At 41.5% G+C, this 16,051-nt stretch overlaps 1 long non-coding RNA gene across 2 annotated transcripts in view; it reads left to right on the forward strand.

Moving 5' to 3' along the window:
- The first annotated feature begins 5,032 nt into the window (after positions 1-5,032).
- The window catches only part of LOC129620623 (uncharacterized), a 36,015-nt gene continuing 24,996 nt past the window's right edge, over positions 5,033-16,051 (forward strand). For both annotated transcript variants that reach the window (XR_008698613.1, XR_008698614.1), the window contains exons 1-2: positions 5,033-5,170; positions 12,398-12,566. This is a non-coding gene — a long non-coding RNA (uncharacterized LOC129620623). The remainder of the gene's footprint in view (positions 5,171-12,397; positions 12,567-16,051) is intronic.

A 16,051-nucleotide genomic window follows, 5' to 3' on the forward strand; every position in this document is an offset into this window, starting at 1 on the left:
GTCGGTGACACCATCCAGCCATCTCATCCTCTGTCGTCCCCTTCTCCTCCTGCCCCTAATCCCTTCCAGCATCAGAGTCTTTTCCAATAAGTCAACTCTTCATATGAGGTGGCCAAAGTATTGGATTTTCAGCTCTAGCATTAGTCCTTCCAAAGAACATCCAGGACTGATCTCCTTTAGAATGGACTGGTTGGATCTCCTTGCAGTCCAAGGGACTCTCAAGAGTCTTCTCCAACACCATAGTTTAAAAGCATCAATTCTTCGGTGCTCAGCTTTCTTCACAGTCCAACTCTCACATCTGTACATGACCACTGGAAAAACCATAGCCTTGACTAGATGGACATTTGTTGGCAAAGTAATGTCTCTGCTTTTTAATATGCTATCTAGGTTGGTTATAACTTTCCTTCCAAGGAATAAGTGTCTTTTAATTTCATGGTTGCAATCACCATCTGCAGTGATTTTGGACTTAAAAAATTGTAAATGATAATCTTGAATTAGATTTGTAAACCTCTTTTACTGCTTCACTCAGTTCAGTTCAGTTCAGATGCTCAGTCGTGTCTGACTCTTTGCGACCCCATGAATTGCAGCACACCAGGCCTCCCTGTCCATCACCAACTCCCAGAGTTCACTCAGACTCAAGTCTGTTGAGTCAGTGATGCCATCCAGCCATCTCATCCTCTGTCGTCCCCTTCTCCTCCTGCCCCCAATCCCTCCCAGCATCAGAGTCTTTTCCAATAAATCAACTCTTCACATGAGGTGACCAAAATACTGTAGTTTCAACTTTAGCATCATTCCTTCCAAAGAACACCCAGGACTGATCCCTTTTAGAATGAACTGCTTGGATCTCCTTACAGTCCAAGGGATTCTCAAGAGTCATCTCCAACACCACAGTTCAAAAGCATCAATTCTTCGGTGCTCAGCTTTCTTCACAGTCCAACTCTCACATCCATATATGACCACTGGAAAAACCATAGCCGTGACTAGACAGACCTTTGTTGGCAAAGTAATGTCTCTGGTTTTTAATATGCTATCTAGGTTGGTCATAACTTTCCTTCCAAGGAGCAAATGTCTTTTAATTTCATGGCTGAAATCACCATCTGCAGTGATTTTGGAGCCCCCAAAAATCAAGTCTGACACTGTTTCCCCATCTATTTGCCATGAAGTGATGGGACCAGATGCCATGATCTTAGTTTTCTGAATGTTGAGCTTTAAGCCAACTTTTTCACTCTCTTCTTTCACTTTCCTCAAGAGGCTTTTTAGTTCCTCTTCACTTTCTGCCATGAGAGTGGTGTCATCTGCATATCTGAGGTTATTGATATTTTTCCCGGCAATCTTGATTCCAGCTTGTGCTTCTTCCAGCCCAGCGTTTCTCATGACAGAACTAGGTGCTAGCAGATGCTAATCTTGCTGAGACTCTTCCTGGACTTATAGGGCATTTCCTCAGTGCAAACGAACAGAGAGAAAACTGGTATCTTTTCTTCTTCATGTAAGGGCACTGGTCCATCACAAGAGGAACACCCCAATGACATAATCTAAACCTAGTCACTTCCCAAAGGCCCTACTTCCAAAAATACCATCATATTGGGAGTTAGGGCTTTAACATATGAATTTAGAGATCTCTTCAAGAAAATTAGAGATATCAAGAACATTTCATGCAAAGATGGGCATGAGAAAGGACAGAAATGGTAGGGACCTAACAGAAGCAGAAGATATTAAGAAGAAGTGGCAAGAATACACAGAAGAACTATACAAAAAAGATCTTCATGACCCAGGCAATCACGATGGTGTGATCACTAATCTAGAGCCAGACATCCTGGAATGTGATGTCAGGTGGGCCTTAGGAAGCATCACTATTAACAAAGCTAGTGGAGGTGATGGAATTCCTGTTGAGCTATTTCAAATCCTGAAAGATGATGCTGTGAAAGTGTTGCACTCAATATGTCAGCAAATTTGGAAAACTCAGCAGTGGCTACAGGACTGAAAAAGATCAGTTTTCATTCCAATCTCAAAGAAAGGCAATGTCAAAGAATGCTCAAACTACCGCGCAATTGGACTCAACTCACACGCTAGTCAAGTAATGCTCAAAATTCTCCAAGCCAGGCTTCAACAATACGTGAACTGTGAACTTCAGAGGTTCAAGCTAGATTTAGAAAAGGCATAAGAACCAGAGATAAAATTGCCAACATCCGTTGTATCATGAAAAAAGCAAGAGAGTTCCAGAAAAAACATCTATTTTTGCTTTATTGACTATGCCAAAGCCTTTGACTGTGTGGATCACAACAAACTGTGGAAAATTCTGAAAGAGATGGGAATACCAGGCCACCTGACCTGCATCTTGAGAAATCTGCATGCAGGTCAGGAAGCAACAGTTAGAACTGGACATAGAACAACAGACTGGTTCTAAACAGGGAAAGGAGTATGTCAAGGCTGTATATTGTCACCCTGCTTATTTAACTTCTATGCAGAGTACATCATGAAAAACACTGGGCTGGAAGAAGCACAAGCTGGAATCACGATTGCCGGAAGAAATATCAGTAACATCAGATATGCAGATGACACCACCCTTATGGCAGAAAACGAAGAAGAACTAAAGAACCTCTTGATGAAAGTGAAAGAAGAGTGTGAGAAAGTTGGTTTAAAGCTCAACATTCAGAAAACGAAGATCATGGCATCTGGTCCCATCACTTCATGGGAAATAGATGAGGAAACAGTGGAAACAGTGAGAGACTTGATTTTTGGGGGCTCCAAAATCACTGCAGATGGTGACTGCGGTCATGAAATTAAAAGACACTTGCTCCTTGGAAGAAAAGTTATGACCAACCTGGACAGCATATTAAAATGCAGAGATATTACTTTGCCAACAAAAGTCCATCTAGTTAAAGCTTTATTTTTTCCAGTGGTCATGTATGGATGTGAGAGTTGGACTATAAAGAAAGCTGAGCACAGAAGAATTGATGCTTTTGAACTGTGGTGTTGGAGAAGACTCTTGAGAGTCCCTTGGACTGCACGGAGATCCAGCCAGTCCATCCTAAAGGAAATCAGTCCTGAATATTCATTGGAAGGACTTATACTGAAGTTGAAACTCCAATACTTTAGCCACCTGATGCAAAGAACTGACTCATTAGAAAAAGCCCTGATGCTGGGAAAGGTTGAAGGTGGGAGGAGAAGGGAATGACAGAGGATGAGATGGTTGGATGGCATCACTGACTCAATGGACATGAGTTTGGGTACACTTTGGGAGTTGGTGATGGACAGGGAGGCCTGGCGTGCTGCAGTCCATTGGGCCGCAAAGAGCTGGACACAACTGAGCGACAGAACTGACTGACTGACTTGGGAAGGATGCAAAAATTAGGCCATGGAAACATGTGGGTATTCCCTTAGGTTCCAGGAATACTGCGTATGTCATTTCATCTAATTCTTAAAGGACTCTATTGGGTGGTATTGTTTGTTCCATAAGCACATAAGACAAAATTTCAAACTGAACTGAACAATTCATTCTCCCTTTGCCCATCCCGACCCTCACTTCCTGCATGTTTGTTCAGATAAATGACCTCATTGTCTATTCTCTTGCCTACGTCTGGCTCCTGCTCATAATTCTTAACTCTTCTCACTCTGCCCCCCAGCCTCATCAAGATCTGTGGATTCTACTCTGTGAACATCTCTGGAACCCACCCAGGCAGACTCTGGCTGCCCCTGACTTGGTCCAGGCCATCACCATCTCTCAGGAACCATTTTAACCACCTAGTTGATCTTATTGCTTTCAGTCTTGCCCAACCCATCACCCCCTCCATCCTCAAGCAATCCATTCTTCACATAGCAGCCAGAGAGATCACTGTGGAATGCATATTTTGGTCACATTCTTTCCTTGATTAAAACCCTATGAACGTTCTTCATTTTCCTTAGACAAAAGGATTCCTGAACAAAACGTAAGGAATCTTTATGATCTAACCTCTGTTTCCTTCTGCAGCTTCATCTTGGAATATTCTTCCATCCTACACATCCATCCTCCACTCTCTCCAAAAGTCTTTCAGTTCCCTGTCCTGCATCTCCTTTTTGACTGCCCCTCTCACTTGACTTCACCAAGGTTGAACTCCCATCTCCAATTCCTCCCATAGGGTGGTCTCTAGAACAGAAAGGACCATGTCTGTGTCTACCAATAAATATATTTCAAATGGAAAAATTGATCTCTAAATGCTGAGGCTCAATTACTTTCTCAGATTAAAATAGCTGGTTAATGGTAGGGTTAGGGATCTGAAAAAAAACCATTTGTATCTAAACCTAATGCTTTCTTACAGTGTCAAGGTATCTATCATAGGTGGGTGAGTGTGAGGCACTCAGTAGCTCATTTTGGTTGGATCCTAGCACGTGCACAAGAGACAGAATGGGAAAAGAAGGCTTTTATCTTGTTGCATATGGCCTTGTGCCATTGGTTAAGGAATTAGGATTCTATTCTGCAGATTCTATTCCATGGGAAATCGTACATGGGCACCAAAGTAACAAGAACAGAGTATTTACATTTTCTTATGCCTTAAAAAAGAGAAAGTGAGGGCAGAGGAAAATAAGAAGAATTGGGGGCTTTTTGCCACCCTCTTCATGCATAAAATAATAGTATCTGCTTCCTATGACTTTTGTGAAAATGAAAATGAATAATACATGTAGAAGTGCTGTGTAGCCATATACCTCTTTATAAATGTTATGGTTTTTTTTTCTCCTCTTAAAGTTTGTTCAAGGGGCTGTTCAGCTTTGTAGTTACTTCTAGAAAACTCCGAGTAAACTCTCTGAGGAGCCGTTCTCTAAAGATGGTGCTGAGACTGTAAATGAAGTTTTCAAGTTACTGGGAAGTTAGAGACCTATTCCAGGAGGCCGGAGAGGCCACTGACCAGGGCAGCTGGAAATTTCTCAGCTGATAAACTGGGGTGGGGCTCAGGAAAGGTGGAAGGTACTGGTGCTGATGAGCGATCCCCCACCAGGAACAGCTGCCAGCAGACTGCCAGAAACTCCTGTGAGGAGGATCAGCTGGAAACCAGCATGGGGAGCAGCATGGAGTATCATAAAGAGGGGGCCTGACTGCTCGAAGGCCTCTGGCTGTGCTGTTTCCCCAGCTTGATTTACCACGAAGAGAGAGGAGAGTGTACTAAGTGCGTGCTCATTACTAAGAGGGCAACTGGAAGTAAGTATTTTGATATAAATGATAATATGACTATAATAATAATTAGTTGCACATTAATTGAAGAGAGAGAAAGACCAAAGTCAGGGTCCAGAAAGTCTGTTTAGGAAACTGCGCCTGGAAAGAGGACTGCCCCTAAGAACAGCTCGTTTGGCCCAGAGTATTGCGTTTGGCTGGTGGTTGTGAGAGTGGACTTGGGAACTGGCCTTCCGAGGAAGGCCCACTGACAGGATTTTTTTTCAAGGACTCTTCCTTGGATCCACTGTTTGGAAAAAGGAAGAGTAGAATGGCCATGGGTGGAAGTTGTTCTAGAAGCTCGGGTGGGCTGGGTTAAGCCTTGGACTTGAGAGAAAGACTTTTAGGATTTCTGTGACCTTGACTTGTTTCCTATTGGCCAACTAAATTGTGTGCCAATTTAGAGAAGCCAACTTCCAGGAACAGAAGATCAGTTTTCTCCTCCTGCATTTCCCTATCACAGGATCACATTGTGCAAATAGCCAGTGAGCTGGCCAGACCCCCTAAACTGCTTTCTCTATGACTCAGCTCTAGACTGTAGGTCTTCCTGGCACAACATTAGGCAGGTGAGGTGGGAAGGCACCAGAGTACAAATCAAATATTCTGAGTTCTATTCCCAGCTCTGCTAAGAATAAACTGACACAAACGATGTCTACGATCAACCGGTTTTCCAGATGGTACCCAGGGATTATTTTTCTAGCATCTTGGCAATGACTCATCATCTAGTCTAACAGGTCCTCAAGTAAAAGCTGAACATATAATTACGACCAAAACTCTTTTTTTTACACAACTTTTAAAGAATGAAGTTTAAACACATTGTTTAAAAGAAAACGTTGTATGTGAGTGTCACAGGCAAGATTTCCCTATGCTGCTTATCAGACGCCAATGCAAATGGAGCTGATTCAAAATTAGTCCCATTAGCAAATGTCCCAAACCAACATGGGCTTACATGATTATTCCTCTCAGTCAAATTTAACTTCTTTGCAAATACAACTGAGAAAACTGCCCTTTAATTTGAATCTAGTTTATTTAATGAAACCCCTTTCTCAGTTAATTGGACGTAAGTTGTAAGAATGAAAAAAAGTGCTTCACATGTCACATAACAGCTTAACAGTGTCTGTGGCAAGCAGCAAAACCAGTCGACGTTCTTGAAGAAACGGATCAGTGGTCTGGTCTCAACCTCAGGCCTGGGAAAACCATTAACCAAACAACTTGAGTTTTATTTTTAATTTGATACACTGTGTTTAATGCAAAATGTATGGGCATTTTGAGAGGCGGTTTGTTCAATTGTGGGGAATGGCTGTAATCCCAGTGGGTTTATCTTGCAGGCTCGGGAGGCCGCTGTTATTTCCTGGTGGGTGTCTCAGGGAGTAGGCAGGAGAATGTGGAGAATCTGCACAAATGAAGCTTTCTGAAGCAGCCCTTTGATTAGGTTAGAACAGGCTTCTTTATCCCCGATGGAGGCCGTGAGTCGGGCTATGGGTGAAGTGCCAAACAGGCGTTGCCTGCTTTGTGCCTATGGGGTCACAGCAGGCCTCTAGGAATTTTAAAGAACAGAATTTTAAAGAACCCTGGCTGGAGGTGGTAAAGTTATGGAAATGCCCCCCCTGAGGAAGGGAGAAGAACATAGGTTTTCTGAGGGAAACCCACTTCTTGATGCTCACATGGCCACTTCCATTTTCTTCCTTCATCCAGCAAACAATTCTTGAGTGCCTGCTCTGTACTGAGCGTATGGCTAAGATAAGGTCTCTGACTTGGAAAAACTCATTTTTGACAGGCATGATTCCCATCCAGATAATTAAGGCACAAATTAAAAATGGTGATGCTTATGGTATGTAGAAAATTCAGTGAGCACATGAAGGACAGAGTGACTAAATAATTGGGAACGTCAGTGTAACTCATTGTAGCAAACAGATATGGCATGCTTGTGCCGTGCCATGCTCAATGAATTGTCCTGGATCCCAACAAAGGGCAAGACAGAAGCATCTTGTCTGCATGGAGTTTCGTCTAGAGTGCCAGGAAGGATTTTGAGAGATAACTTGGGAAGAAAGAAAAAGAGAGAAGGAGAGATGATATGTATAGACACAGAATGCTGGAAAAGCATGGAGTGCTGAGATACAAGAATGTGTGTGGGGGAAGGGAGGAAAATAGATATTAGTGAGAAAGTTTCAAGAAAAAAGCAGGAAAAGTCAGGATGTTTGAAGCCATCTTTGAAGGCTCTTGCATGCCATGACATTGAGTTTGGTTTTTATCCTGTAGTCACTGGAAGGCAAAGAAAGATTTAAACAGGAAAGCTTGAGTCCACATTCTCGATTAAGTCCTCCAGTAGTTAGAGAGAAAGGAAGAGGGATCTAACATGAGGCTGCTGTAGCCAGTGGAGGAGAGTGGCCAGCGAGCTGGTATTTCTCCTTGTGAATTGCCCCAGGGTCAAGAAGGACAATGTCTGAAAACAGGCCACTGGATGTGGTCATTAAGAGGTCAGTGAGGACCTTCCACAAGAGTGCTCTGTGTGTAACTGGTTTAAAGAGTAATTTACAGGAAAGCAAAGCGGAGGCTCTAATTGTCCGGAGCACAGTCACTTTTTAGTGGTTGTTGTTCAGACCAGCAAGCGTGGTTTGCTTTTTAAGGAAAACAACCCAAGGATAAACGAATGCCAATGGGCTCCAGCAACCGTGCTGGTCCCTTCGAGTTGTATCAGATGTGCAGTGGCATTGGTCTGACGTTTGTGCTGTCACTCTTCAGCCCAGCTTGGGTTGCCAGTTCTCTTGAATTTGCAGGGAGTTTCCTGATTTTAGAGTTTTCAGGATACCATTTGCAAATCATTCCTGGTCCCCAGTGACATTTCTCATCCTCTGAGGATGAAGTGGGGAACATCCTCCCTGAGTCCTAGCAGGGCAGGGAGGGGTTCTGAAGCACTGTACCGGATCCCCGATAATCCACTGAAAAGTCTGTAAAGGTGGAGTTACACCCCAGGGACCCCATCCTGTGATTGCTCATCTGTTTCCCCACCCAGCGATAGAGCAGGCCTGTTTTTCTGACATTGTGACCCAGCTAGCTTTTGGCCATGATCAATGTTTCCATTCTTTTCCAAAATAAACATGTTGATGGTAATTTTCAAACAGAGAAATGAAAGTTTTCTATTCCTAGGTGCAGTGCATATATTTTTGGAAACAAAAGAATTTAGCAAAGGCTAAATCTAATCTCTGGTTACTTTGTAATTTGTCTGGGGCATTAGACCTTAGAAAGCAATTTTTTTTTCTTTTAGATTTAGTTAAATTCTATCCCGCCCCCCCCCCCACTCCTGGTTTTGTTCAGAATTATCAAGCAGAATAGCTTGAAGAGAATAAGACCTTATTGTATCACATTTCACAAATGAGCCAGGAGGAAACAGGAGCCAAGCCTAGAAATGAGAAAGTCCTTGTAAATGACCAACAGAAAACAGGAGTTAAAATACGTAACTGTTGTTGTGCCAGAAAATGGTCTGCCCTCTCTGAATGAACTGGGGGTGCTGGTTTGCACTTACACAAGGTTTTAAAAATAAATAAATGCCATTCTCCCTCAAATGAAATATAATTTCATAACTGCTTTGAAGATAAGCCTGCCTTTTTGTATCTATAGAAATGAACCGCTTAATACCCTTGAAAGTCCCAGATATCATACCTGTTTAATATAAACAAAGTTTGTTTAGTTTGGGTGATTAGTGATTTTTTTTTCAGAAAGAAATGACTGATTAAGAGTTATGCAGATGTCATGATCAAACCTGACCTTATTCACTGGGGGTGTCAGAGACAGCCAAGCTGTTTATGTGTCTACTGGGCTAAATTAGTACCATTATCACTTCAGTAAGCCTAGATGTTACTGTGTTTTCTGCTAAAGAAACCAATTATAGTATCTGCTGGATGGTATATTAAATGACACCATTTAATTAAAGCCTAATCTCTCTCTGAATGAACAATATTTTAAATTATTGTACATTATTTCATTCAATTATTGCAAGCCTCTGTCCATTTTTAAGTGCAGAAAAAACTCATTTGGCACCCTGATTGCCGGGAAGAATAATTGCTGTTCTGTGCTGTGTCTGGTGCTCAGTGCCCAGTAACAGTCAATTCAGGACACACATCAGTTCAGAAACTCTTTTGGTTTCAAAATATTTCAGATTTGTTTCTCAGGCCTCCAGGCAGCAGAGAGCCCTATTCTACGATTGCCAGTGGTTCCCTCCAAGGATTGGGGGATAATGGAGACCTCGAGAAAGAATATGTTTAGAGGAATAAAGCCGTTAAAGAAATACAATTCCCATGTCAGGAGCAGAGCTATGTAACTGACAGGATAGCTATTCATTTTGAATGAATACCTCATAAGGGAATGCAAGAATTAAAATGGACTCAACAGTGAACTCAAGAGATAACCTTTAATAGAAAGAAAAATTCACTTGTTAGAAGGAGAGATGAGTTAAAAAGAGGTAACTGTTTTTAAAAATATGGGGCAAACCAAAGTGAATGGATTTTTATTCTGTACAGTCATTAACTATAGGGAAATATTGGCACACATTTGGGTAGCATATATCAAGAGCTGCTAGCCAAGTATCAACAACAGGCTGTTTCTGTAGCTGTATAATGTCAAGGAATATGGTGCATGCATAGTGTATGTTTATCAGCTTACTGGGCCATCAGTAAGATCCCAGGGAAGGAGGATAGCAGTGATGCCTTTCCCTTCTCCAGGGAGATCTCCCAACCCAGGGATCAAACCCAAGTCTCCCACATTGCAGGCGGATTCTTTACCATCTGAGCCACAAGGGAAGCCTAAGAATACTGAAGTGGGTAACCTATTCCCTCTCCAACGGGTCTTCCTGACCCAGGAATTGAACCAGGATCTCCTGCATAGCAGGCAGATTCTTTACCAACTGAGCTACCAGGGAAGCCAGATACTCTATGTGTGTGCTCCCAAATCAACTGTGGGTGGGAAAGTTGGAATTCACCCCAGGGCCTACCATCAGGTCTTGTTCACAGTAAATCCTTGACAAATTTAATTCCCTGAGGTCATAATCCTAATGTGTGAAATTAATGGTCCAAAGCCAAGCTGATCTATGACTTTTAGCCACTCCTTGGTAAGCATGTCCTGTCTAAATCCAGATTTTGACCTGAGGAATGGTATTTGTCAAGAGTGATGATAAAGATGACCTGAGTTCAGTGCAGGTTTTCTCCAAGTGTGGATCACTTTGTTCTATTGTGGTTTCCCTTGCTATTACTTTTGGTTTTTTAAGAGCAATTTTAAGTTCACAGTAAAATAGAGAGGAAAATACAAAGATTTCCCATATGCCTCCCGCTCCCACACATTGATAGGTTCCCCTGTTGTCAACATCCCTCAGCATGATTGTACATTTGTTACAACTGATGAACCTATACTAACACGTTATCACCCAAGTCCATAGTTTACTTTAGGGTTCATTCTTGGCATTGTACATTATGTGTATTTGGACAAATGTGTAATGACATGTGTCCATCACTAGTACCATGAAAAGTGGTTTCACTGCTCTAAAAACCCTCTGCATTCTGCCTATTGCTGCTTCATCTCTCCCCACCCCCAACCTTTGGTGACCACTGATCTTTTTACTTGTCTCCACAGTTCAGCCTTCTCCAGAACATCATATGTGTAGTTGGAATCATACAGTGTATAGCCTTTTCAGATTGACTTCTTCCACTTAGTAATATGAGTAATATGTATTTAAATTCCTTCATATCTTTTCCTTTCCATGGCTTGATAGCTCGTTTCATTTTACTGAATAATATTCCATTGTCTGGACATACCACAGTTTACCCATTCTGGTGTTACGTTTTTTTTTTTTTTAAATGCCTTTAGGCAACTCTTAATTTCATGTAATTGTCAACTGTCTACATCTAGGGAACATATGTAATGTCCAAGGGCTTTGGGTTTATTATTGTGGCTGTAAATTGGTTCAGTATAACATAATGGTTAAAGATTTGAGTTTTACAGTCCCTCATTCATGTGCTTATTTAGCAAGTATTTACTGATTCCTGATAATAGTCAAGGTAGAAAAGACACCTGACCTGGGAAAACTCGAATTCAAATTTGAGTTTGATCTCCAGCCCACCTTTGCTAACTATATAGTATTAAGCTTGCTACTTAACTTTCTTCACCTGTAATATGAGTCAATGATACACCCCTCATGGAATTTCTGTGAAAATTAAGAGTAATTTCAGTATCTACCATATGATAAATAGTAAATAAATATATAATGATGTTGCTTTACATAAGTAGGGGCCACTTCTAAGGATTATAGATTGGCTCAGAGGCTGGAGATACATAAATATAGCAACAACAACTTATCAAAAGAAATATTTAGGAACCAGCAAGAGTTAATGCCAGTTTGTGTAGGACAGTATAGTACACCTTAACCTGTACACACACCCAAATATACAAATATATATATATACTTTGGAAAGCATACTTCTGTTGAGGATGGTTCATAATTGGAAATGGCAGTAGGAATGCTCTCTGCATTGGCAGAGTCTCCAGGAACAGGCCTGGAGTTATTAGATATAATCATCAGGTTGAGTTACTCATACAAAGCCAGTTATTTGCCATCTGCCATTTGGAGAGGTGTCCTTAGGCCCTGCTTGGATGCCAGCCCATTGCTATGCAGCAGGGGAAATGTTTCTGTCCAAATAACTTATCTCTTGGTTTCAAATTCTAATGTGAGAAAGGACTGTCAAGTAGATGCTCTGTCTTAATGATTAAGGGGACAATGGGCATTCATTGTCCTTCTTATGAGCAGAAATAATGGATAAGGCATACATTTTAAGGATTTTAAGATAGTTGGAGAGTAAAATATTTAGAAAACTTAAACTTGGTTCAAAGATACATTCAGTAGATGTTTGGCCAGGTGGGAGAAGGCTTTCTTTTGAAGGCATGTGTTTGAAATGTTTCCACCCTGAGCCTAGGGTAGTCAGCAATGGGGAGTGTGCAGAGGTTGTGAATTATCGAACAACCTTAACATAATCTGTAAAGTGTGTTATGCAAAAGTCATATTGACTGTGGTCTGGTTGAAATAAACATGGGTGTCAATATGTGGAACCCTGAGCATGCTCCATGGAGAGACTGAGGAGCATTTGGGACTGGGTAGCTAATGGTTCAAAACCGTTCCCAGGCAATGGCGTAACTCACAATGACTGATCAGGAAACTGCGTGTCCCCATAGGCTGTGCAAGAGAAGAGAGCCAACGGTGGACTCTACGCCATAGTCAGCGCCCCTTCTGCTGTCACTCAGCTCCAGTGTATGAATCGGGAGACTGAGATCACGGTCCCTTGGCCAGCACATGGGGGAGCTGAAAGGTGTGGTTTTCTCTGATGCTCTATTTGTCTGACAGGTAAGTGGCATTAATCTCATTTCGTGTGCTCCTACTTTTAGGAAGTTGCCTCCCTAATCACTATCTTTTCTCCCCTGACCCTGAAGCAAACTTCCACCTGTTGTTTGAAGATTTCCACTTCATGTCTCCCCAGTGTCACATACGTGGCACGTCTAAGGCAGCTTATTTCCGGCTCCACTCTCCATGCTGCCCTGACTTCCCAGTCAGTGTTCCTTACTCCCACATGCTTACTTCCAATGGCAACCTTTCCTTAGTCTTCCAGCCTCAAAGCTTCATGGACAATTTTCTTCCTTAACTCATTCTTCTCTGCCTTCTCCAACCAGGTCATCTCTGCTCGCATTTTCTTTTCATTTCCATGAATATCTCAGGTCTAGGATTTGTAACCTCATTCCATACAAATACTCCTGTAATAGACTCTAAGCTGGTCCCCACCTTCCCATCTTTTCCTGCTCTGACCCATCCATATGTATTGCTGAATGCTTCTTCCTAAACCACTGCCTTGACTCTGTCACTATCCTGGCTAAAAATCTTCAGTGGCTCCCTAGGGCCCCTAGACCTAAGCCTGGGAGCTTATATTTATCCTTGTTGAATTTCATCTTGTTCGATTTGACCATCATTTCAGTCTGCCTGGAACTGTTCATGTTACTGATCTCTCCCTTTATGAACTTGTACTGCTTATGAATGTATACAACCAGAATAGTTCTGTTACCCAACTAGATTATAAACTCCTTGAAGATAAAGATCTAGTCTCAGAGATGTCTAATTTTCCTCACAGAATAAAACACATACTTACTGACCCATTAGTTATTCAGTTAAAGGATGTGGATGCAATAGCAAGGAAATGTGGCAAAGGGATGAGGCAACTTGGATGGTGAGATTCAGAGGTTTTCAGAAAACCCAAAAGACAGAAAGGCATCAGCAAGGAAACATACTAGAGGTTGGAGTTGGAAAGATTCACTGTGGACGTTGGTTGTTTTGGGCACATGATAGCCATCCTCCCTTCTGTTGGCAACAGAACTGCTCCCACCTGCTCCCCTAAACATTCTCCATCAGAAGTGGACCTGGGGTCCAAGCCAATGAATGAGCATATTTCCTGCTCTGCTGCATAACTGGGTTCAGATATGAGCATGTCTCACCCTGATTTGGGCCAATAAGAGTCAATCCCAGGACTAAATACCTCTTAAGGAAAAATTTTCTCCTGTGGTCCTAAGATAGGAAGTAGATGGAGAGCTGCTGGCTCTCCTTGCTTTCTTGCCATCAGGAGGACAGGTCTGTCAGAAATGGAGGCAGCAGAGAAGGACCTGGAGCTGAGGGGTTCAGAAAAATGTGGTCCTGATGGCATCACCTTGCCACTAGACCTAGCCACGGTTGAAGGTAATCTAGATGGGGATTTTTATTTCCATTTTTGAAGTTGATATATTCCCCCTTTTGGCTTAACCCAGTTCATGTTGGATATTCCATTACTTGTAACTGAAAGAGGTTTAAGAAACTCAGTATCAAGTCCATTGATTTAAAGCAAACGAAAAATAACAATAACAACCTGGTTGAGCTGCCAGGGCCTTGTCTCCTCTTTGGAATTCCCAGTCTCCACACTTTGACATTTTAGATATTCAGGTTTGAATTTAAGATTCCTTGGCTAAACCACCACCCCCCACACCCCGCTGTCAATACTCACTTATTTCAACCCCTTTATTTAACAGACAAGGGAACTCAAGTTCAGAAACATTAAGTGACTTTCTCAAGATCACACAAGTATCTAGTAGAGGAGCAAGGGCTGAAACCAAGTTCTCAAAATTCTTAGTTCCATACTATTTCTTCTTCAAAACATAAATCTATAAAAAAGTGGATATATGTATATGTTTAAGTTATTCACTTTGCTGTGCACTTGAGACTAACACAACATTGTAAATCAACTATATTCCAATGAAAATTAATTAATTAAAAAAGGTCCTTTGCTATATCTTGAGAGCAGCACCTATTGGCCCCTAGACCCATCTCTTGAGGGTTAAGGTAGATGAGTGTACCCTGTAGCCTCTGGATGAAGGGAGAAGGGGTCTAAACTAAACACAGGAGGAATATTCCTTTTTTGTCTTGCAGTGTGATTCAGTCTTTCCCTCATTTTGTGTATTCACCTCGCTCAGAGACAAGATGATGCTTGTTGTTTCACAGTATGTTAAAAGGCTTTTGCTGTGGAAGATAACAGAGCACCTTTTTGTATTCTCAAGGAGCTGAATTTCTGAAGCTTTGATCCTTAAGCATTAATTTTAATAAGTTTCCCCAAGGAACTCGTGTAAACAGTTTTTATATCACAGGCCAGATATAAGATTTTGGTGACTTCCTATATGATTTAAAGGCATAATCCCCACTGTTTTGGGATTCAGGCATCCCATTTTATTTAGATTGATTTTATTGAATGCCTCTTCTAACTAAAAGCGATGGATGAAATACATTTGTTTCTTAAAAAATAAATACATTGAGGTTAATCTGCTTAGACATTTCTGGAGAAAGTGTCCTCTGTCTCTTGAGAAATCTTGAGATAATATTAGACATCTCTCTGTCTCAGTTAGGATTGAGGGTGGATCCATCTCTAGAAATGTTGGGAGGACTAAATGAGAGAAGGTATTTAGCACAATGACTCCTGTGTGGTGAGTGGCCAAGAAGTGTGATGATGATGATAATGATGAAAATGAATCAATAGTTTTCATGTAAAGCAAAATTTTCTTCCCTGGACTCCTAAAACAATTCTTATTTAATATCATTTATGTAAAATTATCTATGAGGAAATCATTGGTCTCTGGTATTTTCTGTGCCCTACTGTGTTCTTGTTGTAGTTAAATTATATTAAATTGGATTTCAGTTTCTCACAAAACCTTGGTTGCTGGAAGTTTACCCAGTGGCTGAACATGATAGCAGCAAATGCTATGAGAATATCCCTACAGACTATCAGGCAGCAAGATCTCTTAATAAATCTTGAGCCTAGTCTGAAGTTTAATGACTTTGAAGGCAGCCATAGTTGGCCAGTCAACCAAAGACACACATCAACTTTATTAATAAGATTTTGTGGAGTCTTATCTATTTATTCATCAGAGGGCATCCTAGCAACCGAACCCTTCTCTGTACTGCCCGTGAACATTTTCAGTTTCCGGTTTCTGTGATACTTTCCAAGTACAGATGGATTTGTGTCCTCACCTGCAGGTGAGCTAAGTGATTTTCATCACTTAGGACTGATAAGACTTTCCTTATGAAAAAATAACATTAAATATACTTGACTTTAGACACCTAATAATGTCTTTTCTGGGAAGAAACCATGAAGTCATTGAAACAGTTTGATGTGTATTCTAAATTCACCAAATCCATAGCACTAATCTTAGCAACCCAGATGTCAGTGGGCTCTGCATACCTGTGAAAGCTACCTCTGACTCAGAGCAGGAGGCGTGGAGAAGGTGCAGGAGCCAGGGTCCCTCCTATAGTCTTGTACACACAGC

This window comes from Bubalus kerabau, chromosome 10, assembly GCF_029407905.1.
Source record: "Bubalus kerabau isolate K-KA32 ecotype Philippines breed swamp buffalo chromosome 10, PCC_UOA_SB_1v2, whole genome shotgun sequence".
Taxonomy (NCBI): domain Eukaryota; kingdom Metazoa; phylum Chordata; class Mammalia; order Artiodactyla; family Bovidae; genus Bubalus; species Bubalus kerabau.